This window comes from Apus apus, chromosome 9 (assembly GCF_020740795.1).
Source record: "Apus apus isolate bApuApu2 chromosome 9, bApuApu2.pri.cur, whole genome shotgun sequence".
Taxonomy (NCBI): Eukaryota; Metazoa; Chordata; class Aves; order Apodiformes; family Apodidae; genus Apus; species Apus apus.
This window is the reverse complement of record NC_067290.1, coordinates 498,919-511,764: the sequence shown is the minus strand read 5'-3', so window position 1 is coordinate 511,764 and position 12,846 is coordinate 498,919. Positions and strand designations below refer to the sequence as shown.

At 43.8% G+C, this 12,846-nt stretch overlaps 1 long non-coding RNA gene across 4 annotated transcripts in view; it reads right to left on the bottom strand.

The window, feature by feature from the left end:
• Positions 1 to 1,921: 1,921 nt before the first annotated feature.
• LOC127388422 (uncharacterized) overlaps positions 1,922 to 12,846 on the bottom strand; it is a 30,579-nt gene continuing 19,654 nt past the window's right edge. For all 4 annotated transcript variants that reach the window (XR_007890370.1, XR_007890372.1, XR_007890371.1 and 1 more), the window contains 2 exons: positions 12,183 to 12,288; positions 1,922 to 4,497 (listed from right to left, as the gene is read on the bottom strand). This is a non-coding gene — a long non-coding RNA (uncharacterized LOC127388422). The remainder of the gene's footprint in view (positions 4,498 to 12,182; positions 12,289 to 12,846) is intronic.

Below are 12,846 nucleotides of genomic sequence, written 5' to 3'. Positions count from 1 at the left end.
CCCCGTGTAGGGCACCCCAAGAACCACATCATGTGCCTGAGAGCATCATCCAAAGGCTTCTTGAACTCAGGCAGGTTGGTGCTGTGACCACTGCCCTGGGGAGCTGGTTCCAGTGCTCAACCACTCTCCGGGTGAAAAGCCTTTTCCTGATATCCAACCTAAACCTCCCCTGATTCAGCCTCCTGCCATTTCCCCCAGCCCTGTCACTGGTCACGGGAGTGAAGGAATCAGGACCTGCCCCATCTCTTCCCCTCCTGAGGAACCACAGACTGCAATGAGGTCACCCCTCAGTCTTCTCTTCTCCAAGCTGAACAATCCAAGTGACCTCAGCTGCTTCTCATAAGACATCCCATCCAGACCCTTCCTCATCCTCAAGGCTCTCCTTTGGACATTCCCCAATAGTTTGATGTCCTTTTGATATGGTGGTGCCCAATCAGTGCTACTAGTTTCCGCACAGTGATCTAAAAAGCAATTCTGTAACACACAAAGGGCATTTCCTCTGAAGATCTAGCAAGAGTCTCTGAATATTTTTGTTGCCATTCTTTAAAAGTTCAATATTTTCCATTTGGTTTTCCTTACCTTGGAGCACTTGTTTCTTTTGGAGGAGTCTATTTACTTTGAATTTTCAACTTTGCATGTTTAAGAGAAAAGTGACTCTATTGGCATGAACTTCAGAAATGAGAGCATCAGCTTTTCAAGAACATTTTTAACCCTGTATTTCCTTATCGGTGCAAAACCCCAGGTCAGGGGAGCTTCCTTGCAGGATGCCCAAAGGCTGGACACCACAGAAAGCATTGCTCTGCTGAGGGTGTTGAGGCTCTGGTCAGGTCACTGTTGGGTAGAAATATTTCCTGCAGAGGATGAAGTTCTGCACATCAAAGATGTTTTGGTGCAGATTGCAGCCCTTCCACCATGGACACAATTTGCAACCTGTGTTCCCAGCACTGCTTTGCTTTGCTCTCCTGAGAGGGGTCAGGGTGAAGAGAGCAGCCTTTGCTGCCAGGCCATGGTGCCCACCGTGGGGTGACTCTGATGCTCCAGTCAGCAATCATTGCTGTGGTGGTTTTCTTAGCAAATATTTTTACTGTTGCACTTATTTTGTCAGAATATTGAACATGGACATGAGCCAGCAGCGTGCCCAGTAGGCCAAGAGGGCAAATGGTATCCTGGCCTGTATAAGGAACAGTGTGGCCAGTTGGACCAGGGAGGTGATCTTACCCCTGTACTCAGTACTGGTGAGGCCACACCTCAAGTATTGTGTTCAGTTCTGGGCCTCTCACTACAAGGATGTTGAGCTACCAGAGCTTGCCCAGACAAGGGCAATGAGTCATAGAATCATTAAGGTTGGAAGGGACCTTAAAGATCGTAAGTTCCAACCCCCCTGCCACAAGCAGGGAACCCTCCCACTAGACCAGGTTGCACAAAACCTCGTCCAACCTGGCCTTAAAAACCTCCAGGGATGGGGCATCAACAACCTCCCTGGGCAACCCATTCCAGTTCCTCACCCTTAGAGTGAAAAATTTATTTCTAAGATCTAACCTAAATCTCCTCTCTCTCAGTTGAAAACCATGACCCCTTGTCCTATCACTATCTGATGAAAAGCCCCTCCCCAGCTTTCCTGGAGCCCCTTCAAGTACTGGAAGATGAAGGGTTTGGATGACAAGTCTTACAAGGAATGGCTGAGAGATCTGGGGTTGTTTAGCCTGGAGAAAAGGAGGCTGAGGGGAGACCTCACTCTGCAACTGCCTGAAAGGAGGTTGTAAGAGGTGGGAACTGGTCTGTTCAATGAAACTATAAGTGATAGAACAAGAGGGAATGGCCTCAAGCTGCACCAGGGGAGGTTTAGCTTGGATGTTGGGAAGAATTTCTTCACCAAAAGGGTTATTAGGTATTGGAATAGACTGCCCAGCGCAGTGGTGGAGTCACCATCCCTGGAGGAATGCAAGAATCATATAGAATCATTCTTAGGGATACGGTTTAGTTAAGGACTTGTCAGTGTTAGGTTAATGTTGGACTCCATGCTTAAAGGTCTTTTCCAACCAAGGTAAATCTGTGATTCTGTGACTTGTGGGGTAGTAAGCACAATGGAGGACACAAATGCAACCAATATATGGGTGGTAGATGTTCTGCTTCAGCTCCAGCCCCTACCTGGGGACTGTTACGGTGCTTAATGCACCAGCTGGACCTCCTGCCTTTCCAGGTGTCCCAGGTCCACCACCATCATCATCCTGATATGGTATGTGTCTGATATTTGGGACCAGGGGGAGAGGGAGGTGTGGGTGGAGGGAACCACCCAGGATGGTGCAGAGGCTGTGTCCTGCTCAGCAGAGCTCAGAACATGTAGGAATACAAAACAATCCACAGCAACATCTCCATGAGAGACAGCCAGATATTACTGAAAGGAACAGCAACAGTGCAAGGAGGATGGTGGGGCATGGAGTGAAGGTAGCAGCTGGGTCAGGAAATGCAGAGAACAAGTGCTCAGCAAACGCCACAGAGAACTTAGCCAAAATTGAAGTTCTCCCAAGGCTTCCATTCTTTGCTAGTCAAATTCTGCTACAATTACCTTCTTCTTAACAAGTAATTAACTGTAGCAAAGTGGCAGAGATGGCCTTGCAGGAAGAGGTGACAGTAAGAACAACTAATAATTCTTTGCCACTGAGGGGACACTTGCACAACACAGACCTAACATTCCGATAAAGCTGAGCTGACCTTAGGAACAAGGTGCTGCTGTTGGCAATACTTCACTCCTGTGCTAGAAATACCCTATCATTTCAAATCCATTTTACCCATTTTTGAGGTTGTCAGCCGATCTCTGCCCAGCCCAAGGGAGGCTGGTCCTCCTTAGTGAGGAGAACAACTGGGACACCAAATATTACCAGGCTTGTCATGCTCTTGAATACAACATCTTCCCCTCCTGGCACCCACTGTCTCGGTGGTCCTGGTGCTCTGCAGGCCAGGAGAGCCCTGGGCCAGGTGTTGCAGTGGGTGATGGGGCTGCTTCACCCAGGTGGCTCAGAAATGGCCTCTGAAGGTCTCTGCAGGGACCTTTCTGCCTTGCTGGAAAGCAGCAAAGAGTCATCTTCATTCAGTAAGTGACTTGGACTTGCAACCTAGTACCTGATAACTACAAACAAAAAATTAACAACCTTTACACATAACTGAGAATACTATGGTTTTGCCAACTGAGGACCTATTTTGGGCTGATCCACCAGATGAAGTCACATTCATTCTCACACAGGAAGGACTTTCATGACTGATAAATATCAGTTTATCTTTTTGAGCCCCAACAAACTAAGCATTACAGAAGACAACCATTTATTCCAAGCAGGAAGAACTGCAGGAGTTAAAGGTTAATGTTAGCCTGGAATCAAATGGGTATAAATTAGTCATGAATCAATGCAGAGTGGAAATTAGGAGACAGTTACCAGTAATGCAAGGAGCAAAACTCTGGAGTGCCCTGTGATTGCAGAGATGGTTTGAGCAGCTCATGGAAGGATTATGCAACCAACTGGAAATTCCTGAAGACAGAAAATGGCTTTTTGTTGGGAGTCCTTGGGGATTTGGTGGGCTGCTGTGGTTGAGAAGGGATTGTTGTTTCCCCCTCCCCCTGCAGTGTGAGTCCCAGCGTTTCTGCTAGTTATCTATGAGGATAAGAAAAACTTCCTGTTGGTCTATCATCTAACTTGTGGGTTTGTGAGTTGTTGCTTTTTCCCATTCTCTCAACCACTGAAGATTAGTCACAGCCAGAAACAGGATAGCAGTGAGAGTTGCTAACTAGCATGAAAATGATGGGGGTCTGGTGGGTGGTCCTGGCTGGTGTTCTAAGTCATGAGTACTCACAAGTCCAGGTTTGGATGGAGACACCACCCTTGGTCAAGGCAGTAGAGACAACCCAGAGCTGGTCTCCCTGTCCTCCTGTGCAGTAGGGAACATCACTCACTTCCTGAAGGCCACCAGCAGTTTTCACTAAAAAAAATTGCATCAGGATGCAAATACATCAGGAACCGATGCTGTTGATGACTTCTACCTGTTCTTGGTGCACGTCACAGGTTGTTTTTTTTGCTACAGACTGTGGCACCACTATGCCTGGTACCATTTTTCCCAAGTGGCATGCAGGAGTTGGTGCCTCAGCTATGTAACCCCCATCTTCCTTCCAGCTCTGGGTTCCTGCATTGCCCAAACAAGTAACAGTGCCCCATGGTGTGCACAGACCATCTTAGAACAGGCCATCCTGGTGCTCAGGGGTCTTTCAATGGGAAGTGTGTAAAATTTGGATTTATTAAACTGTGGGTGAAGAAGGTGGTGGGGCAGGAGCCTCAGTGCTAGGAGGCACCATGGCTGGTGGTCTGCTCTCCTGTTCGCTTCCTTGGCACGTGTAGCTTCACATCTGTTCCAGGCTGCATCCTGTATTTCTGATCAGTCCTGCTGAATACAGCGCATGGACATGTGGAACATGCCTAGAAGAGCCCAATAAATAAGATATTCAACTTCTTCCTGCAACATAGAAGACAATTACAGTTTGCTATTTCATTCAGTAAAGCACATTTCTTTTCCTAATAAACAAAAGTCCATGTGGCGTTATAGAGGAGAAAAACATAAACTATCCAGCTCTCCCATTGGAGGACAGGTCTCACTCAGTCTCAGAACAGCCTGGCATCAAATTCCCAGCTGAACTAACCTGCTGTCTTGCCATTGCCTTGAGCACAAACCTACCAGGACAGAAGAGCAGCAGGTCTGGTCCCAGGTGGTGAGTGGCCAATGTGGCAGTGTTGCTCAGTCATAGAACTGATGGTGAGCTAGACTTTTTTTTTTTTTTTTTTTATTTTATAAACTGCTAGGAAGGCAGATATTTGTGGGGGATCTCAGAAAAACCAAGTCAATGTATTTAACTATTCAAACCAAAGACACAGCTTTCTTCCGAGGCCTTTTACGATCTGATAGGTTAGTGGTGAAAAGTAATCTCTAGTTGAAGGGCGAGAAAGCACGAGATGAAGACATTATTTAGAGCTGAAGATGCCTGGGTCAAGGGTTACCTATTCCCTGGCACAATGGGACCCCCTTGTATAAAGCAGTACATAGTAAGCATATTTAACAAAAATACAATATATAAAAATAAGATACTCCTTTTTCCATCAGAACAACTATAGCAGGAGAAGTCTGACAGATGGGTTAGCCCACACTTCATTTCCTCTTCCCATTTCAAATTGTCTGCTTAGTTTGGGAAAAGCATTTCTACTTAAGAGTGTTTTTATATTGGCCTAGAATACAGTAAATTTGAAGGCAACTGTGTTTATGAATCTGTGAGAACCAGCACCAGTTCCACCTAAAAACCTTTTGGAAATCCCTTTATGAAGTACTGTATCTTTATTCTTGTAGTATTGACCAGAACAGATGCCACAAACGGCCACTGCTTGATTTAGCAAAGCTCCAACCTGTTGATTGCCCTTTCCCACTAGAGATGCTCTTTAGTATTTGACATTTATATGAAAATCAAACTCCTCATTCTTGAATTTGGTGGCCTCCCACAGATCTGTTTTTCTCAAATTCTGCTTTTTCTATTTCTCATGTAATTTTCACCAGTAAGAATAAGCCTTTTGGATCAATTAAACTGGTCATTTTTTCTAGCAAGGGGATTCTTTCCTATTTTCATTTGTGACTCTTGTACTATTAATTTCAGCAGGAATTAGAACCAAATTGACAAGATGTTTTTCCTCACTCTTTCCTCTGATGGATTTTTCAGAGTTGGAGAAAAAAGATGGTGTTACTTTAAAAGCAACCTGATCTACCGATGGAGTCATGTGCTTTGGCTTTCAGCTCTTACTTTCAGGATTTAAATGACCCTTTTTATGGGGGGAAAAAGACCACCTATGTGCATGATGTGAATATTGCCTGTGTGAAACTTCCAGAAGTAACCTTCTACCTTTCCAGAAGGAAGTTGAAGTGCTCTGAGGCACCAGGGAGTATGTCTGTTTGCTTAGTATCTCATCAGTGAGATAACGAGACCATGGGCTGTGGTTGAGCAACAGCAAATGAGTAGCAATCACTGGAGTTGTCCCATCTATCCTGGCCAGTCTCCTGCTGGGGAACAGCACAAGGAAAACTGAAGAATGGGAAGCTGAAGGGCTATAAATGAGGAAGGCAAGGATGGCGAGTCTGCAGCATAGGAGGTAAGGACTTGGAAAACGAAAGTACATTCATCCCTCAAACATCCCTCAGACCACAGAATGTCCTCTATGGTGTGAGGTGCCAAAAGGAAGGAAAGTGCTCCCTGCCTCCAGCTGCTCAGCACAGGAAAAGACAAAGGTGTCTGGAGAAAAGGCTTCAAAATTAACAGCAGATCTGGTAAGAGTCAACCACATTATACTGTGTGCTGTGTCTCATGAGCTGAATCATCTGCACACTGTAGCTCCTCTAATTTTGAGGAGCTGCACTGGTCAAGAAGAAGGCTGTCCTCAAGTGAGGGACATTACATGGAAAACTGGGTCTAAATGAAGGACCAAGGTAAAACATGTCCAGGTACCTCACTATGTTTAATGATATAAAAAGAAGATCAGGAGCTGGTAACAGAGGAAGAAGGCGTGCAGCAGGTAGTAGCTGGGTCTCCTGCTTTTTCAGAAAGAGGGCTAGAAAGGGATGAGGATGAAGACGCCTGAATGAATCCTGGGAAGGGAGGAGAGCCTGCCATGAAAAAGTGCAGAAGAAGCAGGATTAGCAAGGGCAAGTGCAGCTGGAGGTGTGTGAGGAGAGGCAGAGGAGATGAGACTTCCTCAAACACAGTAAACCAAAGAGTTGGTTGTTCAGTGACTTCACAGCTTTCATTGTGCTCCAAGAACTTCTCCTGGACACCAGTTTTCCAACTTCCTAAATGTTTTTTTGAGATTTTCATGACATTTTTAAGGTCAAACCAAGCAACCAGTGCTTAAAGTCAAGCACATGAATGTTGTAAATCACAAAGCAAAGTGGAAGAGTATGAGAATGAAAGATCATGACTATGGCAATAATTTGTGATGTCTGGATTATTACACATTATGTTGGGTACAACACAAAGTGGTTTCTCTATTAATTTATTTAAAGCCATCTGTTTTTTTCCATGTATTTGCTGAAAAATCTTCTGTCTGCTCTCAGTGCCTGAGCTGACCTTTGTTGTCTGAGATATTCTTTCACTCAATAGGTTTGCTCCCAAAAAAGCCCACTCCTTCTCCCTCAGTAAAGCAAACAGCATGATTACTGTTTTTCCAAGGTTACATTTTTATTATTATTTTTTTATAAGCTGAAAGAAAGTGCTTCTCAATAGGATTGACATTGGACTAAAATAAATTACCAGCTACTCAGGAGGTTGAAGGATGCTTGTGAGTAGTATTCAATGAAATGGGGAAGGGATACAGATGTAATATGAGAGCAGTACCCATGCCATGAAGTAATTAGGCTATTTCCAAGCACAGAAAATCCCTCTCAGCATCAGTTGGGGCATCAGAAATGTACAGCTAATGCTAAATATTATGATTTGTTCTCAAGTTCTCAGATTCGCATGTTGCTGTAGCAAAACCTGATCTATTGAATTCCTAAATAGCACAAAGCTTTTTCCAGAAAAAAAATGCATAATACATGAAGTACTAAGAATGATAATCAGAACTTCTCAGCTGTAAAGACTGTGCAAAGATCTTGCATTAGATCCATATGATACCAATAATGTAGATGATTGTGCCTGTGCTAGACACTGGAGGCAAGGCCAGACATCACTGGTATCGACAAGACTACAAATCAAGGGTGTCTACATTCCTGATTGGACTTAAATAATCAAAAATGAGGTAAAAGGCAAAATTGAGAGATGCAAATATATTACCAATATTAGAACAGAAAGTGCAAGTAGCTGGTTTTGATCAAACACTCAACTTTATATCAACAAATATTATGTTGGTACCAGTGGAAATCATTTCCCATGTTCACTGGTGTATTTCAGAACAGGCTTCAGTGATCAATCCTCCAAGAGATTGACATCACCAATAAGCTGCCACCAACACCCAAAGCAGGTGCACAGAGGAAAGCACTACAATTCCCAGGAGAAGTAGCAGGGAAAGAAAAATTCTCATTGTCTGATTTCCTTTTGCAGACTAAAATAGCCTGTCTGCTGGGAGCAGCAGTTCTTTGGAAAAACAGTGATTATGAAGACTATGGTCTTATTTACTTGGTGCCAGGGTTGCAGCACACTACATATATTCACAGGATATTTTTAGTCACAGACTGCCAGGCAGAAATGCAGTGAAGTTAATCACATGTAGCAAATTAAACAAAAGAAAAAAAGAAACCTGCTAGGCTTGGAGGGGGGGGGGGGACCTGCAGCAGCTGAACATTCTCTTACCCGTTCTAGGCAAACTTTCCACAGTGAAGTGACTACATCAGTGGGCAAGGGACAAGCAGTGGATGTCATGTATCTGGACTTCTGAAAGGCCTTTGACACAGTCCCTCACAATATCCTTCTAAGTTGGAGAGATACGGGGTTTATGGCTGGACTGTTCAGAGGATAAGGAATTGGCTAGATGGTTGCATCTAGAGGGTAGTGGTCAATGGCCTGATGTCCAGATGGAGATGGTGACAAGTGGCATCCTTCAGGGGTCCATACTGGGATCAGAGCTGTTTAATATCTACATCAACAATATAGACAGTAGGACTGAGGGCAGCCTCAGCGTCTGCAGATGACACCAAGCTGACTGATGCAGTTGACATGCCAGAAGGATGGAATGTTATCCAGAGGAACCTGGACACACTAGAGAAATGGGCCCAGGTCAACCTCGTGAGATTCAACAAGGCCAAATGCAAGGTCATGCACCTGGGTAGGAGCAATCCTCATGATCCATACAGGCTGGGGGATGATGTGATAAGAGAGCAGCCCTGCAGAGAGGGACTTGGGGGCACTATGACAAAAAGTTGAACATGAGCAGTGTGAACTTAGAGCCCAGAGGGGCAATTGTGTCCTGGGCTGCATCAAGAGAGGTGTGTCCAGCAAGGCCAGGGAGGTGATTCTGCCCCTCTGCTCTGCTCTGGTCAGACCCCACCTGCAGTGCTGTGAACAGCTCTGGAGCCCTCAGCACAAGAGAGACAAGGAGCTGTTGGAATGAGTCTAGAGAAGAGCCATGAAGGTGATCCAAGGGCTGCAGCAGCTCTGCTATGAAGACAGGCTGGGAGAGCTGGGGCTGTTCAGCCTGGAGAGGAGAAGGCTCCAGGAGACCTCATAGCAGCCTTCCAGTGCCTGAAGAGGCTCAGGAAAGCTGGGGAAGGGTGTGTAATAATAGGACATGAGGGGCAATGGTCTTAAATTAGAGCAGGGTAGATTTAGATTAGACATTAGGAGGAAGTTCTTCACAATGAGGGTGGTGAAGCACTGGAACAGGCTGCCCAGAGAAGTGGTGGAGGCCTCATCCCTGGAGACATTCAAGGTCAGGCTTGACAAGGCTCTGAGCAACCTGATCTAGTTAAAAAGCTCCCTGTGCACTGCAGGGGGGGCTGGACTAGATGACTTCCAAAGGTGCCTCCCAACCCCACACATGCTGTGATTCTATGAGTAGAATTACAGAAATCAGCATTTATGGGATCCAACACAGCACTGTTTTAAATGAAAACTGCTCTTCCACTAGCTCAGAGTAGCTTGTAAAATCTTTTGCTATGACTACAATATGTATTAATGCCAGCTATTATTCACCCAAAGACTGTGCTGTAATGCTTCTTTATGGCATCAGCATGTCCAGGTTTTTGTGAAGGAAACCAGAAGGGATGAAGTGGACTCCCTTGCATCTGTTATGCTTTTGTGCTGGTGCAGGAATTAAATTAGGAATTAAAGACTGAATCAAGAATATATGTGTAAGGAGTTAAGGAGATGTGAGTGCTGAGGTCCCACCACACACCCCAGGCACAAAGAGAACATGCTAGAGTCTCCCTCTGTCCTGAGCTGAAGACAATACTGTCAGCATCCCAGCAGGGCATCCTGGAGCTGCTTGCCCAGAAGGCTGCCTTCTTTCCAGGTAGCGGGGAAGAAGAGGCAAAATGTGGTCTTAGGAGAGAGATGCCCTAATTGGGCTTTGTAGTCTTACAAGAGTAAATAACTGATTGTTGTATTACTGGGGACTGAAAGATGGGCTGGTGGAGACAGAGTTTACTCAAGACTCCACAACTCAAAGGCTGAAAAGATAAACTAAGTTTCAGTCCAATTACGTTTTTCTTCTAGAAAGGCAAATCCTTTACTCTCTAATGGGAAGATGCAAAGAAAATTATGATGGCAATATCCTTCCTGAGGCAGGTTTTGGTTTTTTTTCTAGCAAGGGACATCTTTCCTAATAAATAACTGCTCTTTCTTATGAGCTAGCTGTTGTCCATGACCACAGCACTGCATGGACACAAAATAGACTCTGTCTGCCTAGAACAGCTCACAGACATTGACTATCATTTTGTTTTCTTCACCAGGCAAAAGGAAGAAAATGGCTTTTAAATTAGATGTTCTATCCCCTCCAGAATTTCAGTGTAACATCCTGAATCAATAATTCTTAAACAGTTGCCTCCTACTCTACAAGCTCCTACTACCATAAAAATTCGTTGCTGCCACCTGAGCTGAGTGAATTATCTGCAGTTTCATATTTGAGGATTTTTTCCTCTTTTCATTATTTGTCCACAAGACACTGATTTTCTTGATTATTTTTTTTTCAAAAACATGCTTTAATCACTGTGCAAGTAATTCTCACTGTAAATATTTTGTGAGCAATTTGTTGTGAGAAGTCTTGAACATTTGTCCTAACTCCATTTGTTCTAAATGGACTTGCATCACGTGGTGTCTGTTTCTGAACAGAACATCAAAAGAGCTGGGTTTGAGTATTTTCCCTGAAAACATTCCCACTTCTGAACTTTAAAAACTCAGACAGAAAACACATTGTATTGAATATTATTTAAGACTCAGGGATGCACATGCACTGAGATGCAGTTTACATGCATCTGTAATTTCCAGGCTAATCACAAGACAGCTTTTCCAGCCCTAAAAAGAACATTATTTTACCCACTTCACAACTCAAATCTGCTCCTCACCAGAGCCTTTGTCTCATCCCAAGTCATTACAATTTCTGTCTCACAAAACATCCCTTGTGAAAGATGAGGCTTTCAACAGCATATAAGTGGTTGGGTTCCAAATTACAACTGTGCAAATTATGCACAATTTCACCATTTAAAAGCTACTTCATTCCCAGAAATAATTACAGGATTTTCCTGATTATTGCTGCATCTTTATGAAAAACAGGACTTTATCAAAACACTAGCAGAAGAGTCTGATCCCAACCATGCTGGAGTGGGTGGAAAGCCTCCTTTTCTGAGTTGACTAGCTGGAGGAAACTCAGATTGTAAAATACCATCTTTCCAGATAAAAGTTTAAAAGAATGATGGCAGTGTTCAGAGTGTGGGGCACTTTATCACGTGTCCTATTAAAAAGTGTTAGAATGACTCTGCAATATTGAAAAGGAGGTAAAAGTCAACTTGAACACTGAGTGCCATCAGACCCAGGGAGTGTTTCAGATCCAGTCCTTAAATGTTTGCTTTGAAGATGTTACTAAAATACAGGCCTTGGCTCTTGTTGATACGCAGTGGAAGTACTTTGCTGGTATTTCAGACAATGTAAACAGTTGCTGCAAGTGTCACCCAGGCACTTTATGATGTTCAGTGTGAGAAATGGAAATTAAAAAGTCAAGAAATTCACGGATGATGATGTCTGTGATTGTAACTGGGACATGTACGGGCATCTCTTCTGCTCTTCCTCACAAAGGGTCCACTCAGTGAAAAGATGAAAATCTTGAAAAACAATTTAAAAAAAATCCATATAGAAATACAGAAGAATGCAAGTCATAAACCACTTTATTATTTCTTTTTTCAAATATGAATTTTGCAAAGGGAAGTTATATTTTGCTCTCAAACTAACTTCTGAAATTATTTTTAATTTTGTCTGTGCAAAAAAAGACTCAGTGCACCTTATGTCCCTAAGCTTTATCATCTGACATGGACTGACATTTTAAGTCTTGGTTCTCGTAAATAACTCTTAGGATAATGTAGTCTGCTTCATTAAGTCTGTTATAGAAATAAAGTTGTTCATGCTAAGCATCAAAGCTCCTTGAACCCAACTTTCAAGCAACAGCTTGGGCATGTCTACCAACCTGGGTGCTGAAACCAGAGAGCCATGTGCTCCAGGGAGGCTCCTGGGGAGACCTGTGGCCATCTTCCTCACTCCAACGCAGCTGGTACAAGCTGTGACAGCACTGGCTGTAACACAGAGAGTAAGATCACCATGAGACATTCAAACAAGGTAATTATATCATGTTAATTGCATCTCATTTCTGTGATGTAGCTGAATGCAGCCAACACAGTCACTGGAAATGAATACAGCATAATTCCTGCCCTGCCATGTCACACTGCTGGCCTTTCTGAGCAAGAATTCTTTTTTTTAATACTATACTCATAAATCAAGTGCCTCAAGACAAGAAAATTATTATGAAGCTGAACAATAACAACTTACACTTGGAAGAGCTCCCTACTATTTCTTCCACCTGGAGCAGAACAGGCAGCTTTGAAATTGTTTTCTTTCATGCTGAAGTTAAATTTTACATCTTCAGCAACAGCAAATAACTCCATGTTTCTGTTCAGTTAATTAGCCAGTGTTGTATCTACCCTGAGAAAGGTCTGTATTTTCTCTTTGGAACAGGTCATGCTCCATGTTTAAAGGTGCTCACCACCATTTCAGAGGAGGGGCACAGCAGGCCCTGCATCAAGTGATGTGCATGGCATTCCTCTTCCTGCTACATGTGGATCTCAAATATAACT